The sequence below is a fragment of the Sceloporus occidentalis genome, unplaced genomic scaffold, assembly GCF_023333645.1.
Source record: "Sceloporus occidentalis isolate IW3139 unplaced genomic scaffold, rSceOcc1.0.p SCAF_9, whole genome shotgun sequence".
NCBI lineage: Eukaryota > Metazoa > Chordata > Lepidosauria > Squamata > Phrynosomatidae > Sceloporus > Sceloporus occidentalis.
Genome location: NW_028316989.1, coordinates 4307880 through 4321914, shown reverse-complemented (window position 1 = coordinate 4321914; position 14035 = coordinate 4307880). Strand labels below are relative to the sequence as shown.

General features: G+C 40.7%; 1 protein-coding gene across 1 annotated transcript in view; it reads left to right on the top strand.

Annotated features, from left to right (window-relative positions):
• Positions 1–14035, top strand: part of PEBP4 (phosphatidylethanolamine binding protein 4) — a 143068-nt gene that overhangs the window by 85158 nt on the left and 43875 nt on the right. The gene's annotated exons all lie outside the window — the stretch shown is intronic.

Sequence of the window (14035 nt, the reverse complement as noted above, 5' to 3'; positions counted from 1 at the left end):
GAGCCAAGGCATGGAAAATCTTGAAACTATTTCAGTGTCTTCATTGTATACTTTAAAAGTTATGTGGATCATCTGTGGTCATTCATTTTGTACAGCAGTAGCTCACTGAGTGCCCTGCAACCTAGGAGTTTCAACTTCTGGCACCATCTCTTGATTCATTTTGGACTATCTCAACGTAGGGTTTTTATGGTGCAGGAGCTTACAAGTGTTAGCAATAGTGTCACTCCCTTTGTCTCTGTCTCTGAGAGATCATCTGCCAATGCAAACCCACTCCCCACTACTTATTCTTCTTGCATGCCTTCAAGTCGTTTCCAACTGATGGCAACTATAAGGGATTTTCTGGGGCTAAGAGGGTGTTTCTCAACCAAGGTTTCCATGACTGAATGGGGAATCGAACCTTTAGTCTAAGCTCAAACACTGTGCCACATGCGCTGCCCATTTCTATATTTATTTGATTTGGGAAATCAAGCCCACAAAGAACACCAGAAACTCTAGTAGAGACTGTTTTATTATATTCACTAAAGTTCTGTTACTAGCAAATATGAAAACCCACATTCATCTGACTTTAAGGGATGGAAACATATCTGTCTGTTATTCATCCTCTGCTCCTCTCTGTTGTCATGGATAAGTGCATTTTTCATTCTCATAATTATTATGGGATCTTGATGCCATATTGTCTTAATGTCACAAAATCATGTCTCTAAGGGTTGCTTTTAGACCTTATTGGCACCAAATGCATTTACTGAACCCGGTTCATGAATATTAAGAACTGGTGATGAGTGAGAATACTGGATATCGGGGGGGGGGGGGGGGTTGCTGGAAAAAGGCTGGATCCATAAATGCTTTGCTGAAGCATGCGGATGAGCAGGGGCTGAAGGTTCATTGCCGCAGGTGTGACAAGCGCAGGGTGACCAAATGTCATCGCCACAAAGGAGGACAAGGCACCGCAAACTGTAAGACCTTCTAGAAATACATAGGACTTTACAACATATAAACACAAATTCATTTCATATGGTTTGTTTACAGCCATATTACAGACTCTGTATTTTATTATGTACTCAGACGTATTTTTCCGATTTGCTCCATTAAAATGCTTTGTTGGCTTGCAATATACTTACAGAACTTTGAGCAAGACAAATACTTAAAATTGTACTTTACTACCAACCCTTGACTTAATTTACATTTAAATTGTTCCTTTCGCTTGTCCGTTGGGCTGAAATTAAGGGGAAACCCCTTTGCATTGTGTCCTCAAGCAGCCCCTTGGCCTAATATATTTGCCATCCTTTTCCCCTCCGAGAAACACATCCCAGCATTTCACAGGATGAAACCCTTGCTAGTTCAAGTATTACCGGACTGCTATAACAATATGGACACTTTTAGGCCAGATTCCTGCCAGTGGATTTTGCAGTAGTGGCAAGAGAAAGCATTTAACATTTATTAGCTCCAAGATGCCTTTTTCCTCCAATGCCTTATTTTCTTCATGGCTGCTGAGTGTGGCACCTTTTCCTTGCTCTTGCCACAGGACAGTATAGTTAAAATGCTTGATAGTCATTGTTTCACTAATTCATATAACAGTAGCCGGTTACTACTGACCTGTATCTCTGTACGGTATGTTAGCAAGTGGGTTTTATAATATGAGTTGAGGACAATCACTATATATTATGGTGCTGGGAACCATTCATCCTTTTCAGTTAACCATATACTTTGTTCTGGGACTTGGTTTTCCTATGTTTCACAGACTCATCAGTCCAATTTGTTAAAGATGCTGGTGGAAACAGAGCCTTTCTCTATGATCGGCGGGGGGGGGGGGGGGGGATCGTAAGAATAAAAGACTTCTGAAATTATATTTGTCATTAGCATTTGATTTATGGTTACTTTTATTCCCCAGCTGCACTTTTTTAGACAAGAAAAGAGCAAAATCTCTTACACTTTTGGAGTAGCTATAAGGTTGGACCCAGGGGTTCAAGCAAGAGCCCTGGGAAAGTCCTGTTGGGTGATTACTGCTTCGTTTTAATTAAGACAAACATGCCCAAATCCAGTCTCTAGTAGTTAATAAAATGTACCATTCCAGGAGGGAGTGTGCAGATTTTGCATTTTGCTTAAACAGACGTTTCCCCCACCATTTGCCCTTTTTATTCCTGCCAATTTAAATCAGATTTTCCTTTTTTTAAAACAAAAACTCCGAGAACAATAAGCAAATTCCGGTGCAAAAAAAAGAAGAAGTCATTTTTGTTAGAAGGAGAGAGAAAAAAATCTGCCATTAGAAATGCTTGATGCAGAGCGATGCTAGCAAGGGGGGGGTCCTGATATATCAAAGGAAATATACAGCCGGTTTAAAACTAATGATTGCCATATAATTAGACGTGAACCATTGTGCTATAAATGTGTATTCTTCGGCGTGCTGTGATTTTACTGTAAGAGAGAGAGAGAGAGAGAGAGAGAAAGTGAGTGGAAGAGAAAGAAGAAGGAGAGAGAAAAAACGCAGAACCCAGCAACATACTATAAAAAGAACTCTGTTGACTTTTCTGCTGTTTAGTATTCCTTGCCTGTTCTCCCCTGGGAGTATGTAATTAGTGCTTTATGAAGAGTGCATTTAAAGCAGTTTAATATTCACCTCATTCAGTCTGAAACAATGTGATCACTGCTTAGACAAATCAGTGCTCCTTACTGACATAATCTGTCAGTACATTACCTCTGAAAAGACCTTTCAAGAGGCTTGGATGTTAATTAGTTGTCTATCATGTATAAACAGAGCAGTGAGCAGAAGGGGCTTTAACAGGCCAAAGACACACAGGGCAATGCGTTTCTCTCGCTGCACGTTCCTGGTTTCGTTCCCCATCAGCCTGTCTGCACATGGACGGCGCATGTGTGCGCGTGGATAAGAGTGCGAGTGTGCCTTTGTGCATGCATGCCGGCGTATCGATGGGATGTCAATGTTCTTTTATTTCCTCGGCTGTAGCGCATTCCAAAGCAATGTAACCACGCACACGCACAAAAAAGAGCCCTTACCAGGCAATGACAAAAGCTCCGTCGGAGTCATGCCGAATCAAGTCCTTGCTTACAAATGCGATCTGTGGCACAGCCCCGGTGGCAGATGGCTAGTTGACTTTGTGCGAGCGTTTTCACACACTCCAGGATGGCAACCTGGGTTTGTTGCAAACTGTGCGCTCCACCAGGAGCTGCAGCGTAACTCGGTTCCCCGAAGAGGGTATCCGTATGAGACAAATCTGTCACATCCACACATGATGTTTTAGGTATACCCAGAAGATGTCTTAGATGTTAAAATACAAGATACAAAGTGTGCATTGACCCTCTCTCGTGCCATGTATAGAACCTCTCCAGTGAATCCAGGACTGGAAATTCTGTACCAAGTGACACTCATCTCAGTGTCCTGTAGCTTAAAAGTTTCAAAAGAACGCTTAGATCATTTCATATGTTATGACTGAAGCTATGAGAAGAAAGATAATATCAGCAGTGAAATTCAGAAAAGAAAATTCAAAGAGTTGTAGAAGGAATTTGCAATGCATCTTTTTTTTTTTTTTTACAGGAATAAATATAAGCATATGCAACATTCAAAGGGACAGAACTGGGAGGATTTAACAATCCATATTACAGTTATAGAGCCATCTTGGTGTATTGGTTTGAGAATTGGACTACGGCTCTAGAGACCAGGTCCAGTTCCACGCTCAGCCATGAAACCCACTGGGTAACCTTGGGCAATGCACACTCTCTCAGCCTCAGGGGAAGGCAATGAAAAACTCTGAACAAATCTTGCCCAAAAAAGCACACCAAAACCCCCATGATAGGTTCACCTTGGGGTTGCCATAAGTCAGAAACAACTCAAAGGCACACCACAACATCATGTCAGAGATTTGAGATGAACGAAGATTGTGACCAGGTGATTTGTGTGCCTTAGCTAGCGCTCAGGCTACTGCTCAGATGTTACATTTTGATGGAAATGTCAAGTCTTCCATTCTCCCCTCTTATCGTTCCTCACCTTTAAAGTGGACCTGGACTTGAGATTTCTTCAAACGGAGCTTTCAGGTTGCGTTTGTATTAAGATCAGGGATTGCCCTCTGTAAAATGGGACACTTGGTCAACCTAATCTTTGGATAGGTTTTGATGTTTCAGTTAGCTTCTGTTAGCCAGCTGAAGACTGAGGTAGAATTCAAAGGCATAGCCATGTTAGTCTTGAAAAATTGGTATGCAAAGGGATTTTGTAACACCTTTGAGATGAACTGAAAGAAAGAAGTTGGTAACATGAACTTTTGTAGACTGGAGCCTGCTTACTGAGTTGCATGTTTGGAGACTCCAGAGATAGATCTATGTAAGCTGTTGAGAATGTCAACTGAAATTCAAAACCTTATGGGTATGGAGATAAGGTGGCAAGTTTTAAGTATGGTCATTGGGGTAGAAAGACAGAAGGAAGGCTGTTGCAATAAGCCAAGGAGAGTAGATAGCCTTATGAATGAGTATTCGAATATAGCTTGGGAAAAAGAGATTGCTGAAGGTTGGGGTGGCCATGTGTCCCCACTTTGCAGACACAGCTAAATAGAAGGGAAGTTTTCTTAAACATTTTGTGGTCTTATGGCTGGAGTTTTGCTTTTGCTCTCCATAGTTGGATAAATTGGTTGGGGGGGACACTCTTGATCCTAGAGATATTATTGCTGCTCCCCAGTCTTTCCCAATGCTTTCTAATATTAAATAGTTGCTGCTTATGCATAGGCCATTTAGAAACCCAACAGCATCAGAGGAGAATGGTGAAAACTCCCTCTCAAAAGATGGGCTTATTGGGCCAAGAGTATGCCTTTCTTCTCAGAACAAATATCTCCTACAATATGGTCCAACCTCTGTCTTTAATTGCTGCATCCATGCATAGGTCAATGGTACTCCAAATGTAACTGCATTTTAACCACAGCCCTACTGTTGTGTAAAGCTTACCAGATAAAATAAGCTTCTCTCACTCTCAGTGCTGCAGATATGGATGTCTGAGTGATGAGCAATAAGCTGTTTTGTGTCATTCTGTACTGTCGTTCTCATTGTTATGTTTCAAAGGCTTTAAAGCTGTTTTCAAGTTCTTTTAGAAGGCTAGCTTATTTAATTGTTTTTAAACTCTTTTTATTACAATTATGGTTTTAACCTTTTTGTTTCATTATTTTAATCTGTGCCATGAGCCGCCTTGGGTCCCATACCGGGGGAAAGGATATAAATTCAATAAATAGGTAATATAATATGACTTTGGCAGGACTGCAGCTGCCAGGATTCTCCAGTTACAGATTGAGCGTCCCTTATTTGAAATGCTTGGGACTAGAAGTGTTTTTCATTTGGGGTTTCTTTGTTTGTTTGTTTTGGATTTTGGAATACATGTATTTGCATATATCTACATGATGAGATGTCTTGGTGATGAGCCCCAAGTCTAAACACAAAATTCATTTATGTTTCATCTACATCTTATACACATAGCCTGAAGATAACGTTATACAATATTGTTAATAATGTTGTGCACAAAGAATGCAAAGGTGTCACTGTCTCAGCCACACATGAAAAAAGCTTTGCTTTTTGGAAGATTTTGGATTTCGGGATTCTGGATAAGGAAGACTCAACCTGTCGCACGTCCATCGGCCATTCTGGGTGTTGTAAGCCAAAAAAGTCATTTCTCCAAGCTTTGCCAAGAGTACATCTTTATAAAGTGGTCAAACATCACTCATTTTGGGAGGGAGGTGAAATAATAAATAAAGTAATAATTAATTGTGAAGTCGAAGGCTTTCGTGGATGGCATCCATATTTTTTTGTGGGATTTTTGGGCTCTGCGGCCATGTTCCAGAAGAGTTTATTCCTGACATTTTGCCAGCATCTGTGGCTGGCATCTTCAGGGAAAGATGCAACCCCTGAAGATGCCAGCCACAGATGCAGGTGAAACGTCAGGAATAAACTCTTCTAGAACATGGCCTCATAGCCCGAAAAACCCAGAAAAAACTAATAATTAATTAATAATGATGATAAGAATTGCATTAATACATTTTTGCTATCCATCTTCTAAGCAAAGACACTGATGGACCAGATGGGGCCACTCTTCTTCCTTCGATGGTGACCCTAGTATTTACTCTGAACTGTATTAGGAGTGTGGCCGCTCTTATTCTTTAAGTCTGATTATCCCCGTCTTCGGTCACTTTGTCAAGCGAGCCCACAGGTTCCGTGAGCAGCCCCAGCTGGCCTGCAGTGTCCTGTTATCACCTCTCTCTTAACACATGGACCTATGCTGTTATTGTAATCTTCTTTCAAGACCTCCAATTCATTCATCTTTTCTGAGCCATGGTGTGCCTGTGAGAACAGCCCTGCATGAGAAACTGAATGAACAAGATGGGACAGCTGGTCGGACAAGCTGCAAAGCTTCCTACCATTCATCCTGCCGTGGGAGATCAATTGATCCAGGCAGTCTTTAACTCCAGGGAGGCTTTTAGCTGAATAAAACGCTGGGGCAGGCTTTACAAAATTCCTGTACTCTCAACTAGCTGGAGAGACGTTTAAGTCTAATTCTGCAAGTGATGTGGAAGAAGGGAAGGATGAGCTGTAGCAGTCTCTGCTGTACATTGTGGGTGCGTATGTATTTACTTAGTGTGCACACACATGCATTGGGGGTCTTTGAGATTATGTGTCCTTACATCGGTTCAGTGTGTGGAGAGTGGTAGAAGCAGCTCTGCAGATCTCTTGCTTTCGCTTAAGAACGCACATCTGGTGAATGAGACTAGCCTTTCACTCTTTACTCCAGCGATCCAAAAGATTCAGGATTGTGCCCCGACAACCTAACAATCCTCTGCGTGTAGTATCATCCAGATTCCACAAAACAGTGCTACTTTTATGGACCCAACCAAAATGCACATTATACATGTTGCAAGCTTTCAAAGCTTAGAAGCCAGTGGAGCTTTGATTGCTTGCAACATGTATAATGTGCATTTTGGTTGGGCCCATAAAAGTAGCACTATTTTGTGGAATTTGGAGGATACTGTACTTTGCTCAATGGCCAACACAGCTACCCCTGGATAAATCCTCTGAGTGGTTCACTTCTCCCTAACGCTTGCTTGCTTGGTTTAAATTTATATTCTGCCTTTCTCCAGGGACTGTGGTGGCTTAATGTTACTTTCAAGGGATTTTATCACCATGGTATTTAAGGGACATAGAACCAGCCTCTTAAATAACATAACATGGTGACCAAGCACCTTCTGTTATGTATCAACATACCATCAATTTTTGTGCAATGATTCAGGCTGAGCTTGACTAAAATCTGAGCCAATAAAGGGAACGTTCACTGCATGCATCCATGGAAGTAGACCAAGTCTATGAAAGCTCATGCTACAATTTATTTCCCACATTTAGTCTCAAAGATGCTGCAAGATCCCTTTGCGTAGTGATGTTCCAGACTAACACCATCATGTCTCTGATGTATAGGGAAAGAAAGAGACAGTGATAACATCTGAGATTCCAGTTACTCTGGTTTGTTTGTCCAGTCGCCTCTATCATCTACAGCCTTGTGCTCCTTGAAATCTGAAATGAAACCTTTTAAATTTGAAATTAGGCAAATAACTCCCATAATCTGATATGGACAAGAATTTTTTGCCAAGTGTGGCCAGTAGAGGGCATGCTGGTTGGCTTTGGGAAAAATCTTGAAGTTGTGTTTTGTTGTTTTGTTTTTAAATTTGGCCAGGCTGTTTTCCAACGTTTTTCTTCATCTGTTTCAATGGAGAAGTGTTTTGTAATACTGTGGCTTAACCCACCGCAATGAAGGACTTATTGGGTATCTTTCTGTTTCTGCCTCTGCATTATGCAAGGAAAGGGCTGCTTATCCCTGGACATGTTCAATGTCATCCTACATGAGTTACTACACTGATTTACACTACTTATAGATGGACAGTTGTTACACTGCATTGCACTATTTGTGGATGGACAGTTGTTCATAAATGGTTTGTTAATTACATGATGCAATCACACAATGACACAATAACTAGCCAGAATCCTGTTGATGTCTTATTTGTACAACTGTTGATGTCTTGTCCATATATAACTTCTCCTATAGAAGCAATTGGACATTTTTGTCCAGTGCAGAACATCCACATTGAGTTCAAGGTGGTGGAAACCAAGGTGAACGCGAAGTGCTCTTGTGCGCATGCAGATTCGCATTGGGCTGTGCATTCTGTTGCATATTTGGTTACACAGTGTTGCCATTCAACACAAGGGCTGCATAGCACAATCAGTGTGCAAATCTGTATATGGAGCATTACACGACACAACTCTGGTGTAGCATCTCAGCCATTATCATTGTCAGAGTCTGGCTTTCTCTTCCATACTGCAGAGATTCCATGAATTAATAGAGGAATAAAGGGAGGGGGAGACTTCAAACAAAATGTTCGCATCGGGAATATATGTAACATGCTTATAATGTTGACATTTAAGTTGCTCACATTAAAATTTTTATATCTGTATAACTTTTATTTACTTGAGATAAGCTGAAAACGTGGAGGGCTGACTGTATGCAGAAACCAGGAAACAAGTTTCTATAAACAGTAATATGGCTGAACACAGTTCAGATTAAGGCTTCTTTTTTAAGCGCATCTAGGTTTATTCAGCTTTATCGCATGATAAATTTAGCTTTTTTGCCGTCTTCTTGACTGACAACAAGGCGACATTATCTCCTGACATAATTTATTGTCAAGAGCTGCTCAAAAGCACCCCTGTATATAAAACTATCTACGCCCTGCTTGGTGAGATCTGTTTAATCTTTTGGATCGAGGGCTCGTTGGATTAAATTGTGGGATATGTATGTGAAAAAGAAAGAAAGAAACTTGGAGCTCAGGCAAGGGACACCTTGGAGTCATTTATAATAGTACACACATCAGATGGAATAAGCACAAGAGACTGGGATGAAATCCCTTTTGGCCAAGGAAACCAGGCTCTGTTGCAATGTCTCCAAGCTTTAAACCTAATGCGCATATATAGAACTCCTCCAAGCCTATAGCACTGACACACAGGTAAACCTTTAATTCCCTAATAATGAGGAGCTAACTCCCAATTAATTCCTTAATTCCAGTCTACCACAGACCTGTACATTCTTTGCTTTGTAACAGTCCTTGAGAAATAAGCAATCCTTTTTCTTTTCCTGGGAAGCCAAGTCTGGTTTAGGCTGGAAACTCTCTGGAACATGGGCTTGCAAGCATAAAGCACACTTTGCTAGAGGCCTGACACAAACTATTACTATTACTATTATTTTCTCAGAGCAAATACTTTGCTAAGCATTGTGTACGTTACTGAAACAACAGTGTCCTTACACAGAGTTTTTATGGGTAATACAAGCATAATGAAGGGGGAAAGAGAGGATGGGCTTGTTGTAGGTATTAAGAGAGGCTTTACTTACAGCAGAAATATGACGGAAGGACCCGGGGCTCCTTCACACATGTATCTAACCAATGGTAGTTTTTGTATGTAGGAAGAATGGGTGCACATATCCAGTCATACAACACAAAGTAGGCACTCTGCAAATTCCCAATTTATACAGTTCTTTTGCTAAAATAATGAAAAAGGAGGGCATGCTATCTGATTTTGGTGCTTTTAGCCCCATATCATTGTGAACACGGACTTCAGTTATTGTCTTGGGCAAGTAGAAGGGTCCGCATGTTATTCTGGGAAAGGTGATCACCAGCAAAATGTGTGTGATCTATAATTTCTTCTTCTATCATCATCATCATCATCATCATCATCATCATCATCATCATCATCATCATCCAAGGATGGGGCTTCAGAAGTAGGAATGGTTGAGAAATCTGGAGGGAGATAAATGGCTGACATGACTCTCTTCCAAGATTGCTAGATTGTAAAAAGATGAGCAGAGAAGGATGTACAGAACCGGATAGGTAACATCCATCATCATCATGCCGATATAATCCCTCTGAGAAAAAGAAAGATGAGACCTATTGCTTTCAGTTATGGCAAGACTTGGTGTGTGCTTAATACCGTGTTATCAGACCTATCTTTCATGTGACCAAATAACCAGCTGTGCCTCAAGTTACAATGCATCATACTTTTGCAATGGAATACTTGAGTTCAATTGTCATTATTCTTCTATATTGGAGAACTTGCCACTGGCTGTCATTTAACCTTTCTATGGCTTCACTTTTCTTGGTGGTACAGCAACAGAACAAAGACCTACAAGTTTCTCAAGAATGTCAGCAGGTTTCACTGTGGCTTTCAAAACACTTTGAGATTAAGAAGGCTGTAAACGGAAATGCAAAACGTTTATTGTGAAGCAGGTTGTCCTGTGGAATTATTCACACATCTTCCATTGTGCATATGGAGAAGCAAATCTCCATGGGAGCAAAGCAAAGCAATGCCTGGACCTGCCAAGACCAGAGTAGATGATGAGTTCTCTTTCGTTCTTAATGCTGATAGACACAATGTAATAGAATTCAAAGACATAGTCATGTTAGTCTGGGAAATATGCCAAGGGACCTTGTAGCACCTTTGAGACTCAGGGCCCAAACAGACAGGCCAAAATAAAGCTGCTTTGGGCCACTTTGGAGGTATGCTGTTTAAACGACACATGCATCCTAAGAGGCCACAAGCTGCGCCAAAGCTGCACTCCAGTCCTTAGGGAGTCCATGAGAAAGCTCTAGTGCTTCGCTAAACTACAAACCCCAGGATTCCCTGGTATGCAGCCATGGCAGTTAAGGTGGCATCATAGTGTTCTAACTAGTGTGAAAAGGCCCTGCATAGGTACTTTTTCCACAGGTATGAAATCACAATTATGTCTGAATTTCCCCTTAGGCAGATTTGCCTGTTGTGAATCATCCGTCGAGGAGAAAAGTCCGTCCATGTGTTTAAACACTTAATCCATGGGAAAAGATCCTGCAGTTTCAAGAAAACTGCTCACGCTTCCTATCAGGAGCAGCTGGTGGGAAACGTATGTCTTGGGATGCCTAAAAGTGAGCTGACCATCTAGCTTCTCAAGCAAATTCTGTCATTTGATCTAGTGGGACAGGATTCATCATTATGGTTGAAATCTGATTTTTTAAACAAGTTGAATGTCCAGACTTTGAATATAGTGTACTGTATTCATTTCTCCTTCACAATGATGTCTCACAATAACCTGGGTGATACTGGTTTATTTTAATTCCAGTTTCTTAACGCTGGTGCCCGATATGCCAGATATTACTCAATATGCACATTTCTCCTATGCTTTTCAGAATCATTCATAATAAAACAATTGGGCAACATACCGTGGTAAAACCATAACTGTTTCCCAGCCCCATTTCAACACTTTTCACAATGTCTGATAAAGGTACAAGCCAAACCATGCTTATAGTATGGATATTATATACCCTTTTGTACCCCGAAACATTGGGGATTTCTATGTTTGTAGAATTGTTGTTCATTATATGTGATCCTTCCTTAGGAGAGCTTGTCTATCCTTTGAGCAGCTCCTAACCATGAGAGCAGAAGGGTTAATGCGCCAGCTGCCTCAAAACTCAAAGAGCACCAGCCCTATCTACTTCTAGAGTATTTCACAATGCGTCTTCTGTAGTTTTACTACAAGTTTCAGACAATGAAGGTGTGTCTTAGCTCAGCACCTCATTTTGCCCATTATGTGGGCGTTGAGTTCAATGCTGTCTTGTCAACACTTGAATATGTTGAACATCACTCACACAGGCATACTGTAAGAAACCTATTAAGTTAATTATGGAGGTTGCGCTCGAGTGTGAGAGTGCACGCATGTGCAGATATAATGTGCATTTCTTCATCCGGAGACATAAGCATTGCAAATCTTGTCTTCCATACCGATGGCACATTGTTTGCTTCCCTGTTGTAGGACAATGAGTGAAACATTTCCGTCAAGAAGGCTTCTTCTTCTTTTCTCGATAGTTGCTTTGAAACTATTGAGTTAGCATTCCAAGACTATGATCGTCTTGCTGTTAGTTACCACCGCTGTCATTTTTAAAAGCAACTCTTTCTCCTGGTTCAAAAAAGTGACTTCTGCTATAAGTAGTCATGTACCTACCATAACTATAATCACACAGCAAAGCAACGGCGTCCCCTTTTACATTAAAAAATGAACCAATTGAGAGTAATTTGTGGGTTGCAACGAGTTACTTTCAAGCTCCGAGAAACACATACATTAAGCAGAAAGATGTGGATGAAGAGGAGAAAGCGTCTTTCCTGGTCAGAACATGATGGAGCAGAGTGCTAATTCACACTCACATGGAGTAGTTCAGGAGTATGAGAATCCCCTACTAGTAGTCCTAGTTGTTTCAACCTTATAGGGTTTTGTTATGTTGACATTTGTAAATATGGTTTTTGGCACAATGCTTTCTCATCTTTTCTATTTCACTTTGGTGAAAACAAAGGAATCGGGCTTATTGCTAAAGGCTCACTATAGGTCTGTGGGACACTTTTAAAAGAACCCCAGAAACCTACTATCCAGTGCTGTTCCTTTTCAGAGGAGTTTGAACTTACTGGAACTTAGGTATGAGTAAACATATCTAAATGTGTGTTGTGAATCACTTTTCTCGACAGGATGAGTTTCCCTTATCTGGAATTCCAAAATCCAAAATATTTCTAAATCGAAAAATCGTTCACATGGGTGGCTGAGATAGTGATACTTTTGCTTTCTGATGGTTCAGTGTACATAAACTTTGTTTCATGCACACGATTATTAAGAAATATTGTATATACAATTACATTCAGGTTTATGTGTATAAGGTGTATAAATGAATAAATAACCCCAAACATAAATGAATTTCATGTTTAGACTTGGGTCTCATAGCCCAGATATCTCCTTATGTGCATAGTGATATCCATAGCAGCTTTTGGAAAAGACATTGTTTTGTGCAGTTCCTGGCGTGTGCCACCTTGAGCGAGAAAAGCATTAACAAATTGTTTTCACGAACATGAAAGCGAGGGTTCCGAAAGCAATCTCTTATGCTCTAGCTGGGTTGTTATGCTCTCTTATGCTCTAGCTGTAAGTAGCTGCGTTAGCCATATAGCAAAATATAGCATCATCCAAAATCCACAAAACAGTGACACTTTTATTGGGCCAACCCAAATGCATTTTATACATGTTGCAAGCTTAGCTGTGTCAGTAAAGACAAGGTTCTTTGAGTTAACATTTTTATGCGTCGCTTCTTGTAGTTGATTCATTTCCTGGGTAGGAAATCTCAGCTGTGTCTCTTGTTGGGAGCCCCATCGCCACAGGAAGAGATTTTCCCCCTTCTTTTGTGCCAAATTCTGCTGAGAAAGTCCCAAACCCCATGGGAATCATGTTCTGGACTAGTGGGCTTTTGAGGATAAGAGTTTGCTGTGCGCTGCTTGAGTAGATGTTGCTTAGCTTCCGCCAGGATTAAAATCATGCTGCAATATATTAACCTCTCTCATACAGTCAAAGATCCAAATCTCGGTGACTTCACAGCAAGAGAAGCAAAATTGGCAGATGGCACACACTCATCTAAGCTGTGTATGAATATGAGAGTGGTTTTCTTATTACTGTCGCCTGATTTGGTGCCATTAGTTTGCACTCGTGGTCAGTCTTAATTCTAGAGCTGAGTCACCAGAGCAAAAGTTAAGCAGCTCCTGGAATAATCTTTCTTCCCAGTGTCTCAAACTGTCATGATCTTGTCTATGAGAAGAACTTAAAGCTAGACTGAAAAAAGATATGATGGGAGTAGCTTGGAAGAACCAAGTCTGCAACAAAAAGTGGAGAGAAAGGAGAGGGAGCCAAAGAGAGGTTGGGAACTTAAATTCCACAACTTTGGGATGTATAACAAAATTTTTATGCAAAGCATAAGTTTGTTTTATGCAAAATTTCCCAGCAATAAAAAAAATCCAAAATGAATGGGTGGGAATGAACTCATCTTACTCAAATTACTGACATTTCCTGTTTGGCTTTAGCATCCTAGTGTTGGTTCTAGATTCTCATTCTGTAAACTGCCACACAAAAAAAAGCCGTTCTCAATCAGAAAAAGATATCTGAGAGCCACCAGAGTCATTTCCAACT